This window comes from Pseudophryne corroboree, chromosome 4, assembly GCF_028390025.1.
Source record: "Pseudophryne corroboree isolate aPseCor3 chromosome 4, aPseCor3.hap2, whole genome shotgun sequence".
NCBI lineage: Eukaryota > Metazoa > Chordata > Amphibia > Anura > Myobatrachidae > Pseudophryne > Pseudophryne corroboree.
Window position 1 is genome coordinate 844667754 of NC_086447.1, and position 14654 is coordinate 844682407.

Below are 14654 nucleotides of genomic sequence, written 5' to 3' on the forward strand. Positions count from 1 at the left end.
AGCTGTCTAATGTGTGTAGAGCCCATTTTATGCACATTCAGGGACAATTGTAAAGGATTAGGCAAGCTCAAGATACTACGTGATGCTTTTTGGAAATGATTGACTGACCCTAAATAATGGCGAACCTGCAAGCACATGAAAAAATGTGAATATGGAAGGTCAAATTTCTCTCGAAGATTCGAGAATTGAAGAACGGAGCCTCCAGGATCGAAGTCCTTCGAGGAATTTGTCAAAGGGAGTAGTCTGTTTAGTAGTCTGATTAGTACAGGTGGGTAATATGACAGGCCAGGGCGGATTAAGATGGAAAACCAGCCCAGGAAATTTATGGAAGCAGCCCTAATGGGGGTGCGGAACCATGAGTAATCCAACAAACAGGCTGTGGAGTGTGAGGAATGTTATAAAACTTTATTTCATCAGAGTGTTACAATCCCACTTTTAATTTAATAGCAGCTGTCCGATGAGTGATAAGTCCTCCTTGAATAAGACTTCCATCTACAGCAGTAAGATAAAGAGGTGTGAATAAAGTAACAGATGAAATCTTTATTTCTTGTAAAGTCTGAGAAGTCAATGAGAGCAGAAAGAGAATGAATACCCTTATTCACCATCAGGGAAACAGGGAAAATACAGTCAGGAGTCCAGGGTAACCTCCCATCAGAGGTGGTAGAGGCTAAGACAGTAGAGCAATTTAAACATGCATGGGATAGACATAAGGATATCCTTACAAATAAATAAGGATCAAATAAGGTTAGAGATAAAAATAATGTAAAAAAAAAAAAAAAGGGGGCGGACTAGATGGGCCAAGTGGTTCTTATCTGCCGTCAAATTCTATGTTTCTATGTTTCAGGATATACCAGAGAGTTCACAGTCACACTGGGCACTCCGTATGCTGCTAGGTGCAAAAGATTACCAGCTTCTTGGAACAGGATTGAATATCATGTCCAGGACTGGCACAATATAAACATAATTTCTCTTACGTCCTTGGGAATACTGGGAATCCATTTAGTACCATGGAGTATAGACGGGTCCACTAGGAGCCTTGGGCACTTTAAGAATTTGATAGTGTGCACTGGCTCCTCCCTTTATGCCCCTCCTACCAGACTCAGTTTAGAAAATGTGCCCGGAGGAGTCGGTCAAGTCTCTGGAAGCTCCTGAAGAGTTTTCTGCATTTATTTTCTATGTTTGTTATTTTCAGGCAGGACTAGATGGCACCAGCATACCTGCTTCATGGGACTTAGGGGGCGGAACGGCCCAACCTCTTGAAGGGTTAATGGTCCCGTTCCCCGCTGACAGGACACTAGTTCCTGAGGGAACTATTCGCAAGCCCCACCATGGCGAACGCACATTCCCGCAACACGCCGCCACCCCTAACAGAGCCAGAAGAAAGAAGAGTGGTGAGTACTAAGCCAGCGTCCCGGTTAGTGGGTCGCCGGCCATTATGGCGGCATGAGGGTACAGAGACACATGACTTCTATATGGGACGGCTGGGCCTCCAGACTCAGTACACAGTGCAGATGCACAACTTCTGAGGGGGCAAACAGCATCATGTGCTGTTTGGGGACTAGTTTTTTTAAAGTGCCATCCTGTCTGACACTTCCATATATGTCCAGTGGTACTGCCATTTGATATAATTCCCGACATTACTGCCATTTAATTCCAGTTATTTTGTCATTTTCTTCCAGTGATTTGGACCAATAATTCCATTGATTATAACGAATAATTCCAGTGATATTGCCTTATAATTCACATGATACTGGAGTCTAATTCTAGATGGGCCAGCTGTTTGTGTCGCTTAGCTTAGCCATCTAGCGACCGTCATCCAGCGACCTTGGTGCACCTCTTTCTTTCTTTGCATCATCTGCTGTTTGGGGACTATTTTTTTAAGTGCCATCCTTTCTGACACTGCAGTGCCACTCCTAGATGGGCCAGGTGTTTGTGCCGCCCACTTGGGTCGCTTAGCTTAGTGATCCAGTGACCTCTGTGCAAATTTTAGGCAAATTTTAGGACTAAAAATAATAGACTCTTTAAGGCTGAAAATTAGTGGAAATTATTGTTATTGAGGTTAATAATACTATAGGATCAAATTTACCCCCAAATTCTATGATTTTAGCTGTTTTTGTGTTTTTTAAAAAATCAGCCAAATCCAAAACCCGAAAGGGTGGTTTTCCAAAACGCGTCCAAATCCAAAACACGACCATGGACCCAAATCCAAAACCAAAACACAAAAAATGCCTGCTGCACATCTCTAATATATATATATATATATATATATATATATTAGTGATGAGCGGGTTCGGTTCCTCGAGATCCGAACCCCCCCGAACTTCACCTATTTTACACGATTCCGAGGCAGACTCGGATCTTCCCGCCTTGATCGGTTAACCCGAGCGCGCCCGAACGTCATCATCCCGCTGTCGGATTCTCGCGAGATTCGTATTCTATATAAGGAGCCGCGCGTCACCGCCATTTTCACTCGTGCTTTGGAGATGATAGCGAGAGGACGTGGCTGCGTTCTCTCAGTTTCTGTGTTCAGTGTGCTGCAAATATCTGTGCTCAGTCAGTGTGCTGCAAATATCTGTGCTCAGTGTGCTTGCAAATATCTGTGCTCAGTGTGCTGAAAATATCTACGTTCTCTGCCTGAAAAACGCTCCATATCTGTGCTGCATTATAGTATATAGTAGGAGGACAGTGCAGAATTTTGCTGTGACCACCAGTATATATATAGCAGTACGGTACTGTAGTCCATTGCTCTACCTCTGTGTCATCAAGTATACTATCCATCCATACCTGTGGTGCATTTTAGTTGTGCGCAGAATATAGTAGGACAGTGCAGAATTTTGCTGACCACCAGTATATATATAGCAGTACGGTACAGTAGTCCACTGCTCTACCTCTGTGTCGTCAAGTATACTATCCATCCATACCTGTGCTGCATTTTAGTTGTGCGCAGTATATAGTAGGAGGACAGTGCAGAATTTTGCTGACAACCAGTATATATATAGCAGTACGGTACAGTAGTCCACTGCTCTACCTCTGTGTCGTCAAGTGTACTATCCATCCATACCTGTGCTGAATTTTAGTTGTGAGCAGTATATAGTAGGAGGACAGTGCAAAATTTTGCTGACCACCAGTATATATATATAGCAGTATGGTAAGTAGTCCACTGCTCTACCTCTGTGTCGTCAAGCATACTATCCATCCATACCTGTGCTGCATTTTAGTTGTGCGCAGTATATAGTAGGAGGACAGTGCAGAAATTTGCTGACCACCAGTATATATATAGCAGTACGGTACAGTAGTCCACTGCTCTACCTCTGTGTCGTCAAGTATACTATCCATCCATACCTGTGCTGAATTTTAGTTGTGCGCTGTATATAGTAGGAGGACAGTGCAGAATTTTGCTGACCACCTGTATATATATAGCAGTATGGTACAGTAGTCCACTGCTCTACCTCTGTGTCGTCAAGCATACTATCCATCCATACCTGTGCTGCATTTTAGTTGTGCGCAGTATATAGTAGGAGGACAGTGCAGAATTTTTTTGCTGACCACCAGTATATATATAGCAGTACGGTATAGTAGTCCCCTGCTCGACCTCTGTATCGTCAAGTATACTATCCATCCATACCTGTGCTGCATTTTAGTTGTGCGCAGTATATAGTAGGAGGACAGTGCAGAATTTTGCTGACCACCAGTATATATATAGCAGTACGGTACAGTAGTCCACTGCTCTACCTCTGTGTCGTCAAGTGTACTATCTATCCATTATGATAACAACAATTCTCCCGGGAGTACAATAACACTTTAACCTTAAAATGACATCTCTATAACTGTATAACTACTGCTAATTTTATAACAGAAGTACAGATTAGTACTATTCCAGAGCTTATGACCCCAGGCATATCACTTTAAATAAAATATTATCAACAGCAATGATTAATAACTGTTAAAAAAAAAAATTAAAAAGTCTCACTTGGTCCACATGAATACCGAGCAGTCCTGATCATTAATAACTGTGAGCTTAATGCAATGATCCTATAGTAGACCGGACTCTTGTAGCATTAACTTGGAGCTCATGTAGTTGATGCTGTGAGCAAATGTATAATATGGTAAACCACTAACCGCTGTGACAAGGGGGAGAGCCCGGAGCGATGTTGCTGCGGTCAGCCGCTGGCCCCTACACGGGGAGTGGAGAGCCGTACCTGAGAGTGACCGCCGGACTAGATGAAATGCGGCTGTGTATAGCTGACACGGTATAATAAATATTCTCAGAACATCTACTCACCAGTTAATCATCAACAGACACAGTCACAGATGTCACCGGGTTGGAACACAGTGCCACATAAAGTGTGGCACCGGGAACCAACCACAACAGGTTACAATGAAGAAACCCCCCAAGAACAACGCCATTTTTTAGATCGAGGAAGGAGAGAAAAGAGAGAGCAAGGGTTAAGAGGGACCAAACCATTCACACACAATCGTTACGACCCATTAATGAGAACACCAAAAAGAGGAAGAGATATCGACCAAGAGGGCGGAGAGGAGGTAAGAGAAAGGAAAAACCAACGGTTTCGTTAAAGCCGGTAGGGATTTTCAATCTCTCCTCCACCCCTTTGACCAGAGTTGAGGAAAATTTACTGGCCAAGGGGATGAATTTTGCACCTACAACACGCCCTAACTTCTTTGAACTCTTCATTGAGCTCAATAGATTTGTCAGAGGACTCTGCAGAAAAAGATTTTTTGCGGTCACAGATAAACAGAGATACCCTGCTAATACATGGAATTCTGATATCATGCTGGACCATGATGATACATCTGGTCTAAACATATTAAATGAATTATTGCTTGAAAATATAAATTCAGATAACTCAGAGGAACACATACCAACATTGCTTTTTGATAATAATAGAGATATATTTAGGAAGAGGTCACAATTCTTCCCGATACACCATAAAACCAGTGCTATTGATACGTTTTATCATACGACTTTGGAAGAATTCCGAAAGCTGTGTGATAATAAAATACATCCTTGTTTGTTCAACCTACATGTGGATGAAAGGAGGGCCCTTAAAAAACTTGCTGATGATCCATTGCTGACAATAAACCAGCAGATAAAGGGGGAGGGGTAGTGGTGCAAAACACTGAAGACTATGTCAAAGAGGCAAGAAGACAATTGTCTGATACTAGTTTTTATAAAATTTTAGGATATGATCCCACTTTAGAATATCAAAAACATCTAAAAAGCTTATTAATATCAGCATGTACTGATAAAATACTCACTCGTGAGGAGTTTGATTTCCTCTACCCCCTCCACCCAATCACTCCCATTTATTATCACCTTCCTAAGGTACACAAGACACTTCACAATCCACCGGGTAGACCAATTATTTCAGGGATTGAGGGTCTCACGTCTAATTTGTCCTATTATGTTGATTTTTATTTGCAACCTCATGCATCCTCTCTGAGATCCCATATCCGGGATACCACTGAGTTTATTAAACTAGTGGAGGGTCTGAAATGGCAATCAGATTACCTATTTGTCACATGTGATGTTCAGGCCCTGTACACAAACATCCCACATCAATTGGGGATAGAATGTGTGGCCAAAAGCCTATGTGATGATATTGGTATCTCAGAGAGGAAGCGTGAATTTATTTTGTCAGCTATTTCATTTATTTTATCTCACAATTATTTTTTATTTGATCACTGTCACTATTTACAGGTCCTCGGTACAGCGATCGGGACCAGGTTTGCGCCCAGTTTCGCTAACATCTATATGGGCGACTTTGAAAATACATACATCTGGGGAGGAGCCTACGCCGCAAACCTGGTCCTATATGGTCGCTATATCGACGACCTGTTTTTTGTTTGGAAAGGGGATTATTTTTCTGTCACTGAATTTATTAATTACATTAATAATAACACTTATGGTTTAACCTTCACTTGCACTCACCATCCTTCACAAATACATTTTTTGGATATTACGGTGGAGGTGGTAGAGGAAACTGTCATGGTTTCTCCTTATAAAAAACCAGTAGATGTATGTAACTATATACCATATTCTAGTAATCATAATAAGAGTTGGCTTAGGAATGTTCCTAAAAGCCAAGTACATGGGATCAGAAGAAACTGTTCATCTGATATAAAATATCAAGAACAGGTAATGGATCTAGTAGAAACTTTCAAAAATTGCGAATATCCACAAGCAGTACTTGATGAAGCAGTAGAATATGCTACTAAGCTAACTAGAGCAGATACGCTTATGAGTACTAAGGATGGACTTCATGTGGAGATGGAAGTCCAGAGCCATGTCTATAGTAGTGATAGTGTGGACAACGCAGCTATTACACAGAACATTTGCATCTAGGAATATGAATCAAATTCATGCCAACGGTAAAACTAAGGGTGAATATAATTTGAAAAGCCACAAATATGGTTTGGTATTTAAATCATAGTTTAATATAGCTGCGAATAAAATCAGACACATTATTAAGAAAAATTATAGATTATTATTTACGGATCCTGTTCTTAAAGAACATCTTACGACTACACCCTCTATAGTTTTTAAAAAGGCAAATAATTTGAAAAATTTATTAGCTCCTAGTTTTTTTGGAGGGCGTTCAAGAAAACAGTTCTCTAAATGTAAACAAAGAACACTCATTGGACCAGAAGTTCTAGGGTTCTTTAAGTGTAATCATATGAAGTGTACTACCTGTTCATTTGTTAAGAACAAAACTAAAAGTGTATGTGCAGCGGTATCTAAAAAGATTTATACCATTGATTCATTTATTAATTGTAGCACACAGTATGTCATTTATTTGCTAATATGTCCGTGCCAACTGTATTATGTAGGCAGGACAATACGTCCCTTGAAGACAAGGTTTATCATAGTGTTCCTCGCCACTTTCTGGAACTACATGGGGGGGATCCAGTGGGACTCCAGCTGGTCGGACTGGAACATGTCCCAGTTACCAGCAGGGGTGGCGATCGCTTCAGAATTTTGCTGACCACCAGTATATATTTAGCAGTACGGTACAGTAGTCCACTGCTCTACCTCTGTGTCATCAAGTATACTATCCATCCATACCTGTGCTGCATTTTAGTTGTGCACAGTATATAGTAGGAGGACAGTGCAGAATTTTGCTGACCACCAGTATATATATAGCAGTACGGTACAGTAGTCCACTGCTCTACCTCTGTGTCGTCAAGTATACTATCCATCCATACCTGTGTTGCATTTTAGTTGTGAGCAGTATATAGTAGGAGGACAGTGCAGAATTTTGCTGACCACCAGTATATATATATATAGCAGTACGGTACAGTAGGCCAATGCTATTGATATATATTACTGGCATATAATTCCACACATTAAAAAATGGAGAACAAAAATGTGGAGGGTAAAATAGGGAAAGATCAAGATCCACTTCCACCTCGTTCTGAAACTGCTGCCACTACTCATGGCCGAGATGATGAAATGCCATCAACATCGTCTGCCAAGGCCGATGCCCAATGTCATAGTAGAGTGCATGTAAAATTCGAAAAACAAAAGTTCAGTAAAATGACCCAAAAATCCAAACTAAAAGCGTCTGATGAGAAGCGTAAACTTGCCAATATGCCATTTACGACACGGAGTGGCAAGAAACGGCTGAGGCCCTGTCCTATGTTCATGGCTAGTGGTTCAGCTTCACATGAGGATGGAAGCACTCATCCTCCCGCTAGAAAAATGAAAAGACTTAAGCTGGCAAAAGCACAGCAAAGAACTGTACGTTCTTCTAAATCACAAATCCCCAAGGAGAGTCCAATTGTGTCAGTTGCGATGCCTGACCTTCCCAACACTGGACGGCAAGAGGAGGCGCCTTCCACCATTTGCACGCCCACTGCAAGTGCTGGAAGGAGCACCCGCAGTAAAGTTCCTGATAGTCAAATTGAAGATGTCACTGTTGAAGTACACCAGGATGAGGATATGGGTGTTGCTGGCGCTGAGGAGGAAATTGACAAGGAGGATTCTGATGGTGAGGTGGTTTGTTTAAGTCAGGCACCCGGGGAGACACCTGTTGTCCGTGCGACGAATATGGCCATTGACATGCCTGGTCAAAATACAAAAAAAAAACACCTCTTCGGTGTGGAATTATTTTAACAGAAATACGGACAACAGGTGTCAAGCCGTGTGTTGCCTTTGTCAAGTTGTAATAAGTAGGGGTAAGGACGTTAACAACCTAGGAACATCCTCCCTTATACGTCACCTGGAGCGCATTTATCAGAAGTCATTGACAAATTCAAAAGCTTTGGGTGACAGCGGAAGCAGTCCACTGACAACTAAATCCCTTCCTCTTGTAATCAAGCTCCTGCAAACCACACCACCAACTCCCTCAGCGTCAATTTCCTCCTTAGACAGGAAAGCCAATAGTCCTGCAGGCCATGTCACTGGCAAGTCTGACGAGTCCTCTCCTGCCTGGGATTCCTCCGATGCATCCTTGAGTGTAACGCCTACTGTTGCTGGCGCTGCTGTTGCTGCTGCTGGGAGTCAATCGTCATCCCAGAGGGGAAGTCGGAAAACCACTTGTCCAACAGCCCTTTGCGAGGAAGATGAAATATCACAGCTGTCATCCTGCTGCAAAGCAGATAACTCAGGCCTTGGCAGCCTGGGTGGTGTTAAACGTGTGTCCGGTATCCACCATTAATTCACAGGGAATTAGACAATTTATTGAGTTAATGTGTCCCCGGTACCAAATACCATCTAGGTTCCACTTCTCTAGGCAGGCGATACCGAGAATGTACACAGACCTCAGAAAAAGAGTCACCAGTGTCCTAAAAAATGCAGTTGTACCCAATGTCCACTTAACCACGGACATGTGGACAAGTGGAGCAGGGCAGACTCAGGACTATATGACTGTGACAGCCCACGGGGTAGATGTATTGCCTCCCGCAGCAAGAACAGCAGCGGCGGCACCAGTAGCAGCATCTCGCAAACGCCAACTCGTTCCTAGGCAGGCTACGCTTTGTATCACCGCTTTCCATAAGAGGCACACAGCTGACAACCTCTTACGAAAACTGAGGAACATCATCGCAGAATGGCCTACCCCAATTGGACTCTCCTGGGGATTTGTGACATCGTACAACGCCACCAATATTGTGCATGCATTACATGTGGGCAAATTACAGCACATCCCATGTTTTGCACATACATTGAATTTGGTGGTGCAGAATTATTTAAAAAACGACAGGGGCGTGCAAGAGATGCTGTCGGTGGCCCGAATAATTGCGGGCCACTTTCGGCATTCAGCCACCGCGTGCCGATGACTGGAGCACCAGCAAACACTCCTGAACCTGCCCTGCCATCATCTGAAGCAAGAGGTGGTAACGAAGTGGAATTCAACCCTCTATATGCTTCAGAGGATGGAGGAGCAGCAAAAGGCCATTCAAGCCTATACAGCTGCCTACGATATAGGCAAAGGAGGGGGAATGCACCTGACTCAAGTGCAGTGGAGAATGATTTCAATGTTGTGCAAGGTTCTGCAACCCTTTGAACTTGCCACACGTGAAGTCAGTTCAGTCACTGCCAGCCTGAGTCAGGTCATTCCCCTCATCAGGCTTTTGCAGAAGAAGCTGGAGAGATTGAAGGAGGAGCTAAAACGGAGTGATTCCGCTAGGCATGTGGGACTTGTGGATGGAGCCCTTCATTCGTTCACTTAACCAGGATTCATGGGTAGTCAATCTGTTGAAATCAGAGCACTACATTTTGGCCACCGTGCTCGATCCTAGGTTTAAAGCCTACGTTGTATCTCTCTTTCTGGCAGACACAAGTCTGCAGAGGTGCAAAGACCTGCTGGTGAGACACTTGTAAAGTCAAGCGGAACGTGACCCGTCAACAGCTCCTCCTTCACATTCTCCCGCAACTGGGGCTGTGAGGAAAAGGCTAAGAATTCTGAGCCCACCCACTGGCGGTGATGCAGGGCAGTCTGGAGCGAGTGCTGACATCTGGTCCGGACTGAAGGACCTGCCAACGATTACTGACATGTCGTCTACTGTCACTGCATATGATTCTGTCACCATTGAAAGAATGGTGGAGGATTATATGAGTGACCGCATCCAAGTAGGCACGTCAGACAGTCCGTACGTATACTGGCAGGAAAAAGAGGCAATTTGGAGGCCCTTGCAGAAACTGGCTTTATTTTACCTAAGTTACCCCCCCTCCAGTGTGTACTCCGAAAGAGTGTTTAGTGCAGCCGTTCACCTTGTCAGCAATCGGCGTACGAGGTTACTTCCAGAAAATGTGCAGAAGATGATGTTCATCAAAATGAATTATAATCAATTCCTCCGTGGAGACATTCACCAGCAATTGCCTCCAGAAAGTACACAGGGACCTGAGATGGTGGATTCCAGTGGGGACGAATTAATAATCTGTGAGGAGGGGGATGTTTACAGTGAAAGGGGTGAGGAATCGGACGATGAGGAGGAGGTGGACATCTTGCCTCTGTAGAACCAGTTTGTGCAAGAAGAGATTGATTGCTTCTTTTTTGGTGGGGGCCCAAACCAACCAGTCATTTCACTCACAGTCGTGTGGCAGACCCTGTCGCTGAAATGATGGGTTTGTTAAAGTGTGCATGTCCTGTTTATACAACATAAGGGTGGGTGGGAGGGCCCAAGGACAATTCCATCTTGCACCTCTTTTTTCTTTAATTTATCTTTGCATCATGTGCTGTTTGGGGACTATTTTTTTGAAGTGCCATCCTGTCTGACACTGCAGTGCCACTCCTAGATGGGCCAGGTGTTTGTGTCGGCCACTTGGGTCGCTTAGCGTAGCCATCCAGCGACCTTGGTGCACCTCTTTTTTTCTTTGCACCATGTGCTGTTTGGGGACTATTTTTTAAATCTGCCATCCTGTCTGACACTGCAGTGCCACTCCTAGATGGGCCAGGTGTTTGTGTCGGCCACTTGGGTCGCTTAGCTTAGTCATCCAGCGACCTCGGTGCAAATTTTAGGACTAAAAATAATATTGTGAGGTGTGAGGTGTTCAGAATAGACTGTAAATGAGTGGAAATTATGGTTATCAAGGTTAATAATACTATGGGATAAAATTACCCCCAAATTCTATGATTTAAGCTGTTTTTGAGGGGTTTATATATATATATAATTTATTTAGTTGGTTAGGGCCATATATATTTGGACACTGATGCAATTTTCATAATTTTGGCTCAGTACTCCACCACTTTGTATTTGACATGAAACAGAGGAGAAATTGCACCATTTTTATGCACAGATGATTAACAATAAACACCTATGATTTTTCCATTCAGTTTGCTGTATTATACAATCACATACTTAAGTGGTTACATAACTCTGGAACATTTGCTCCCTGGTGAGTAAATTAAGTTTTTATCCCATGTTTTGGAACTAATATTTATGCTTAGTTTTTTCAAATATTTCCTGCAACTAAAAGTATTTTGCAATTTCTTGTTATTGTTCAGCAATTGAAAGAAAAAAAAATCCACTCTGTTCTCACCTCTTAATCAAATGGGAATACCTTTCTAAAAAACATAATACGCAGATAAGAAGTCGTGCTTTCTAACAAAGGAAAGAAAATAGCCGAAATGTCTGGTTTTCTGAATAGATAAACTATGTAGACAAAAGTTATTGGACACTGACAGCAAATAGATCAATGAGATTTTATTGATATCAATACTTTGTAGATTCATCACATGCAGTGATTACTGCAGACATCCTTCTTCTCAAACTGTCTACAAGTTCATGGGCAACAGCAGACGCTATGTTTTGCCATTTGGCCTTATGTACATTGACCAACTCAGTGGCGTTTCTACAGAGGAGGGGGCCCGTGTGCACCATTTTGGCGGCAATTTCCACTGAGATTGCAGGTCCCTGCGCTGGACTCCGGAAAGGTTAGTGTTAAAATGGGTGCAATGGGTGCGGTGTGGGCCCCCCGTGGACCCAGGGGCCGGTGTGCACCGCACCCATTATAGAAACGCCAATGGACCAACTGTGACACTGAAGAAGATCGAGTGGGTCTAGAACGTACCTGTGACCTGTGCCAGCGATCACAGATTAGTTTTGGGTCTTACAGGAACTGGGCCAATAATGGATTCTCTCTTACAGTCAGTAACTACCTGTTACTGACTCCAACCACTGCGTAGTGGGTGGGTATTTTTTGCTGCCAGCAACAGGCTCCTACCACATGGCACCTGGAACCACATTTCTATTTAACTCTAATCCATGCACTTATTATCTCTTGCATTGATTAATGCAATTGTCTGCTAACTGGTCTTACCAAAATCAGACTCTCCCCACTACAGTCCATCTTAAATACATCTGCAAGGCTAGACTTCTTCACTAAACGTTCATCATCTGCTGATCAGCTCTGTCAATCCCTCCATTGGTTACCGGTCTTCTAAAAATATGTTTACATACACACAAGGCTATTAACCAAACTACAACAAAATACTTCTATTTTCCTCAAAATATCTCCCTACCTGACCTCTCCGCACCACACAAGATCTGTGTCTCTCATCCACACTCATTACTCACTGCCATTCACAACTGCAAGACTTTCTTCGGGCTGCACCCATTCTGTGGGATGCCCTCCATTGCACACTAAGACTTTCCACCAGTCTCCAAACATTACAGCGTTCCCTGAAAACTCACCTCTTCAAGCAAGATTATCAAAATCTGGAACCGCCCACATAACCTCATAAGCTTTCATATCTAATGACAGCCCCTCTGTACAGTCTACATATCCTCACATTTTCATCTCTTCACTTTAGCATCCACCTAACCCCAGGACAACATCACTGTGTGACCATATCATACAGCCAACCAAGAAACTTTGTTACCTGGCTGGACCATTTTTCTATATATATATCACATCTATCCTTGTGCATCAATGCCTATTGCCCAATAGATTGTAAGCTTGCGAGCAGGGTCTTTCCACTTCAATGTACCCAGTTAAACCATTTTCCTGCTGTTCTCCTGGCCTCAGAATAAGCTGTGTACTGTAATTTCTCCCTTTTATTTTTAAATGACAGCACATTTGTGAATGTAATCTGTAGCCCTTTTTAGTTATATAATTTCTGTAACTAAGCATGGTTCTTCTTTTGTTAATAAATTGTCCCTTTATTAGTCTATTTCATATACGCTCCAGAACAGTCTTTGAGGAAACTAATAGATTGCTAGGGTTTCGCTGTATCTATTATTTGTTGTCAGATGCTGGTAGAGGCCAGCTAATTGTGCGGTAGTTTGTGTCACCAATCCTGCATAATTGTGATATAGGTGAGACCTGTGGCAAAAATGTTTTCATAGTGATGGTAGTTAAAGAGAGATGTATAGTACAATAGATAGGTATTTACAGAGGTATTCATTGTATTATATTTAATTTTGCCTTCATTTAAACCACAGCTACTGAAGGTTGCCATGAGGAACCTCTTGCACCTCTGGCCTTCCCCAGCAGCTCAGGGAAGAATTAAATCTTGACAGTTGTACATTATGCTACTCAGGGGTACATTTACTAAGCAGTGATAAGAGCGGAGAAGTGTGCCAGTGGAGAAGTTGCCCATGGCAACCAATCAATACTGAAGTAACATCTATAATTTGCATACTATAAAATGATACAGAGCTGCTGATTGGTTGATGGGGAAATTTCTCCACTGGCTCACTTCTCCATTCTTATCACTGCTTAGTAAATGTACCCCTCAGTACCATGAGGCCATTGCTCTCTCCTCCTCTAGGGCAGATAAAGTAGCCAATGACCTACTATATATTATTGAGATGGTATTGGGATCCCGGCACTTGGGATGCCGGCAGTACCGACAGCGACATCCCGATGCTCAAGATCCCGACACCTATGAGGTAAGTAAACTACCTCTAACCCGTAACCTCCCTAACCCTTCTTTCCCGCAGCCTGACCCTAACCCTACGCTCCCCAAAGCCAAACACTAACCCTCCCCGGCGGTGCCTAACCCTAATCCCCGCTCCCCACAGCCTAAACCTTACACGCCCTCCCTCCACAGCCTAACACTAATGATCCCCTGGGGTGCCTAACTCTCCCTTCCCTCAGCGTAACACTAACCTACCCACGCCCCACAGCCTAACCATAAAACTCCCCCTGCAGCCGAAACCCAACCTCCCCTCCCCCCACGTTTTACTAGTGCAGAGTCCTGACACACCATTTCAATCCATGTTAAGATGCAGGCGTTGTCATTCCGAGCAGTGTCAGGATTTTGACCTGATAGAGATCCTCTTTTAGAAAATGTAGGTGCATTGTTGCTAAGATGCGAACACTTTAATGACACCCTTGAAAAATGCTTAAACTGTTAAATTAGTTTTACCTCTGCAATCTGCATAGCAGTTACAAAGAGGTGCATGTTAAAACTAGAGATGAGGGGGCTCGTTTCGGAAAACCGCGCCCATCCAAACTTCTGGGATCAGAGTGAATCCGAGCGGTGGCTCAGGTTTTGCAGTCTTGCTCTGATTCCAAATCAAGGCAAAAGTCATCATCCCGGCATCGGATTCTCCTGGGATTTGGATTCTATATAAGTGCTTGCAGCAGTGATTTGGTGCTATTTCACAGCAGACCACAGAGAAAGATGTGTGCTGTGATGGTCAGTGCTTACTCCACAGTGTGTCCATCCACTCCAGCGGCCAGGGGC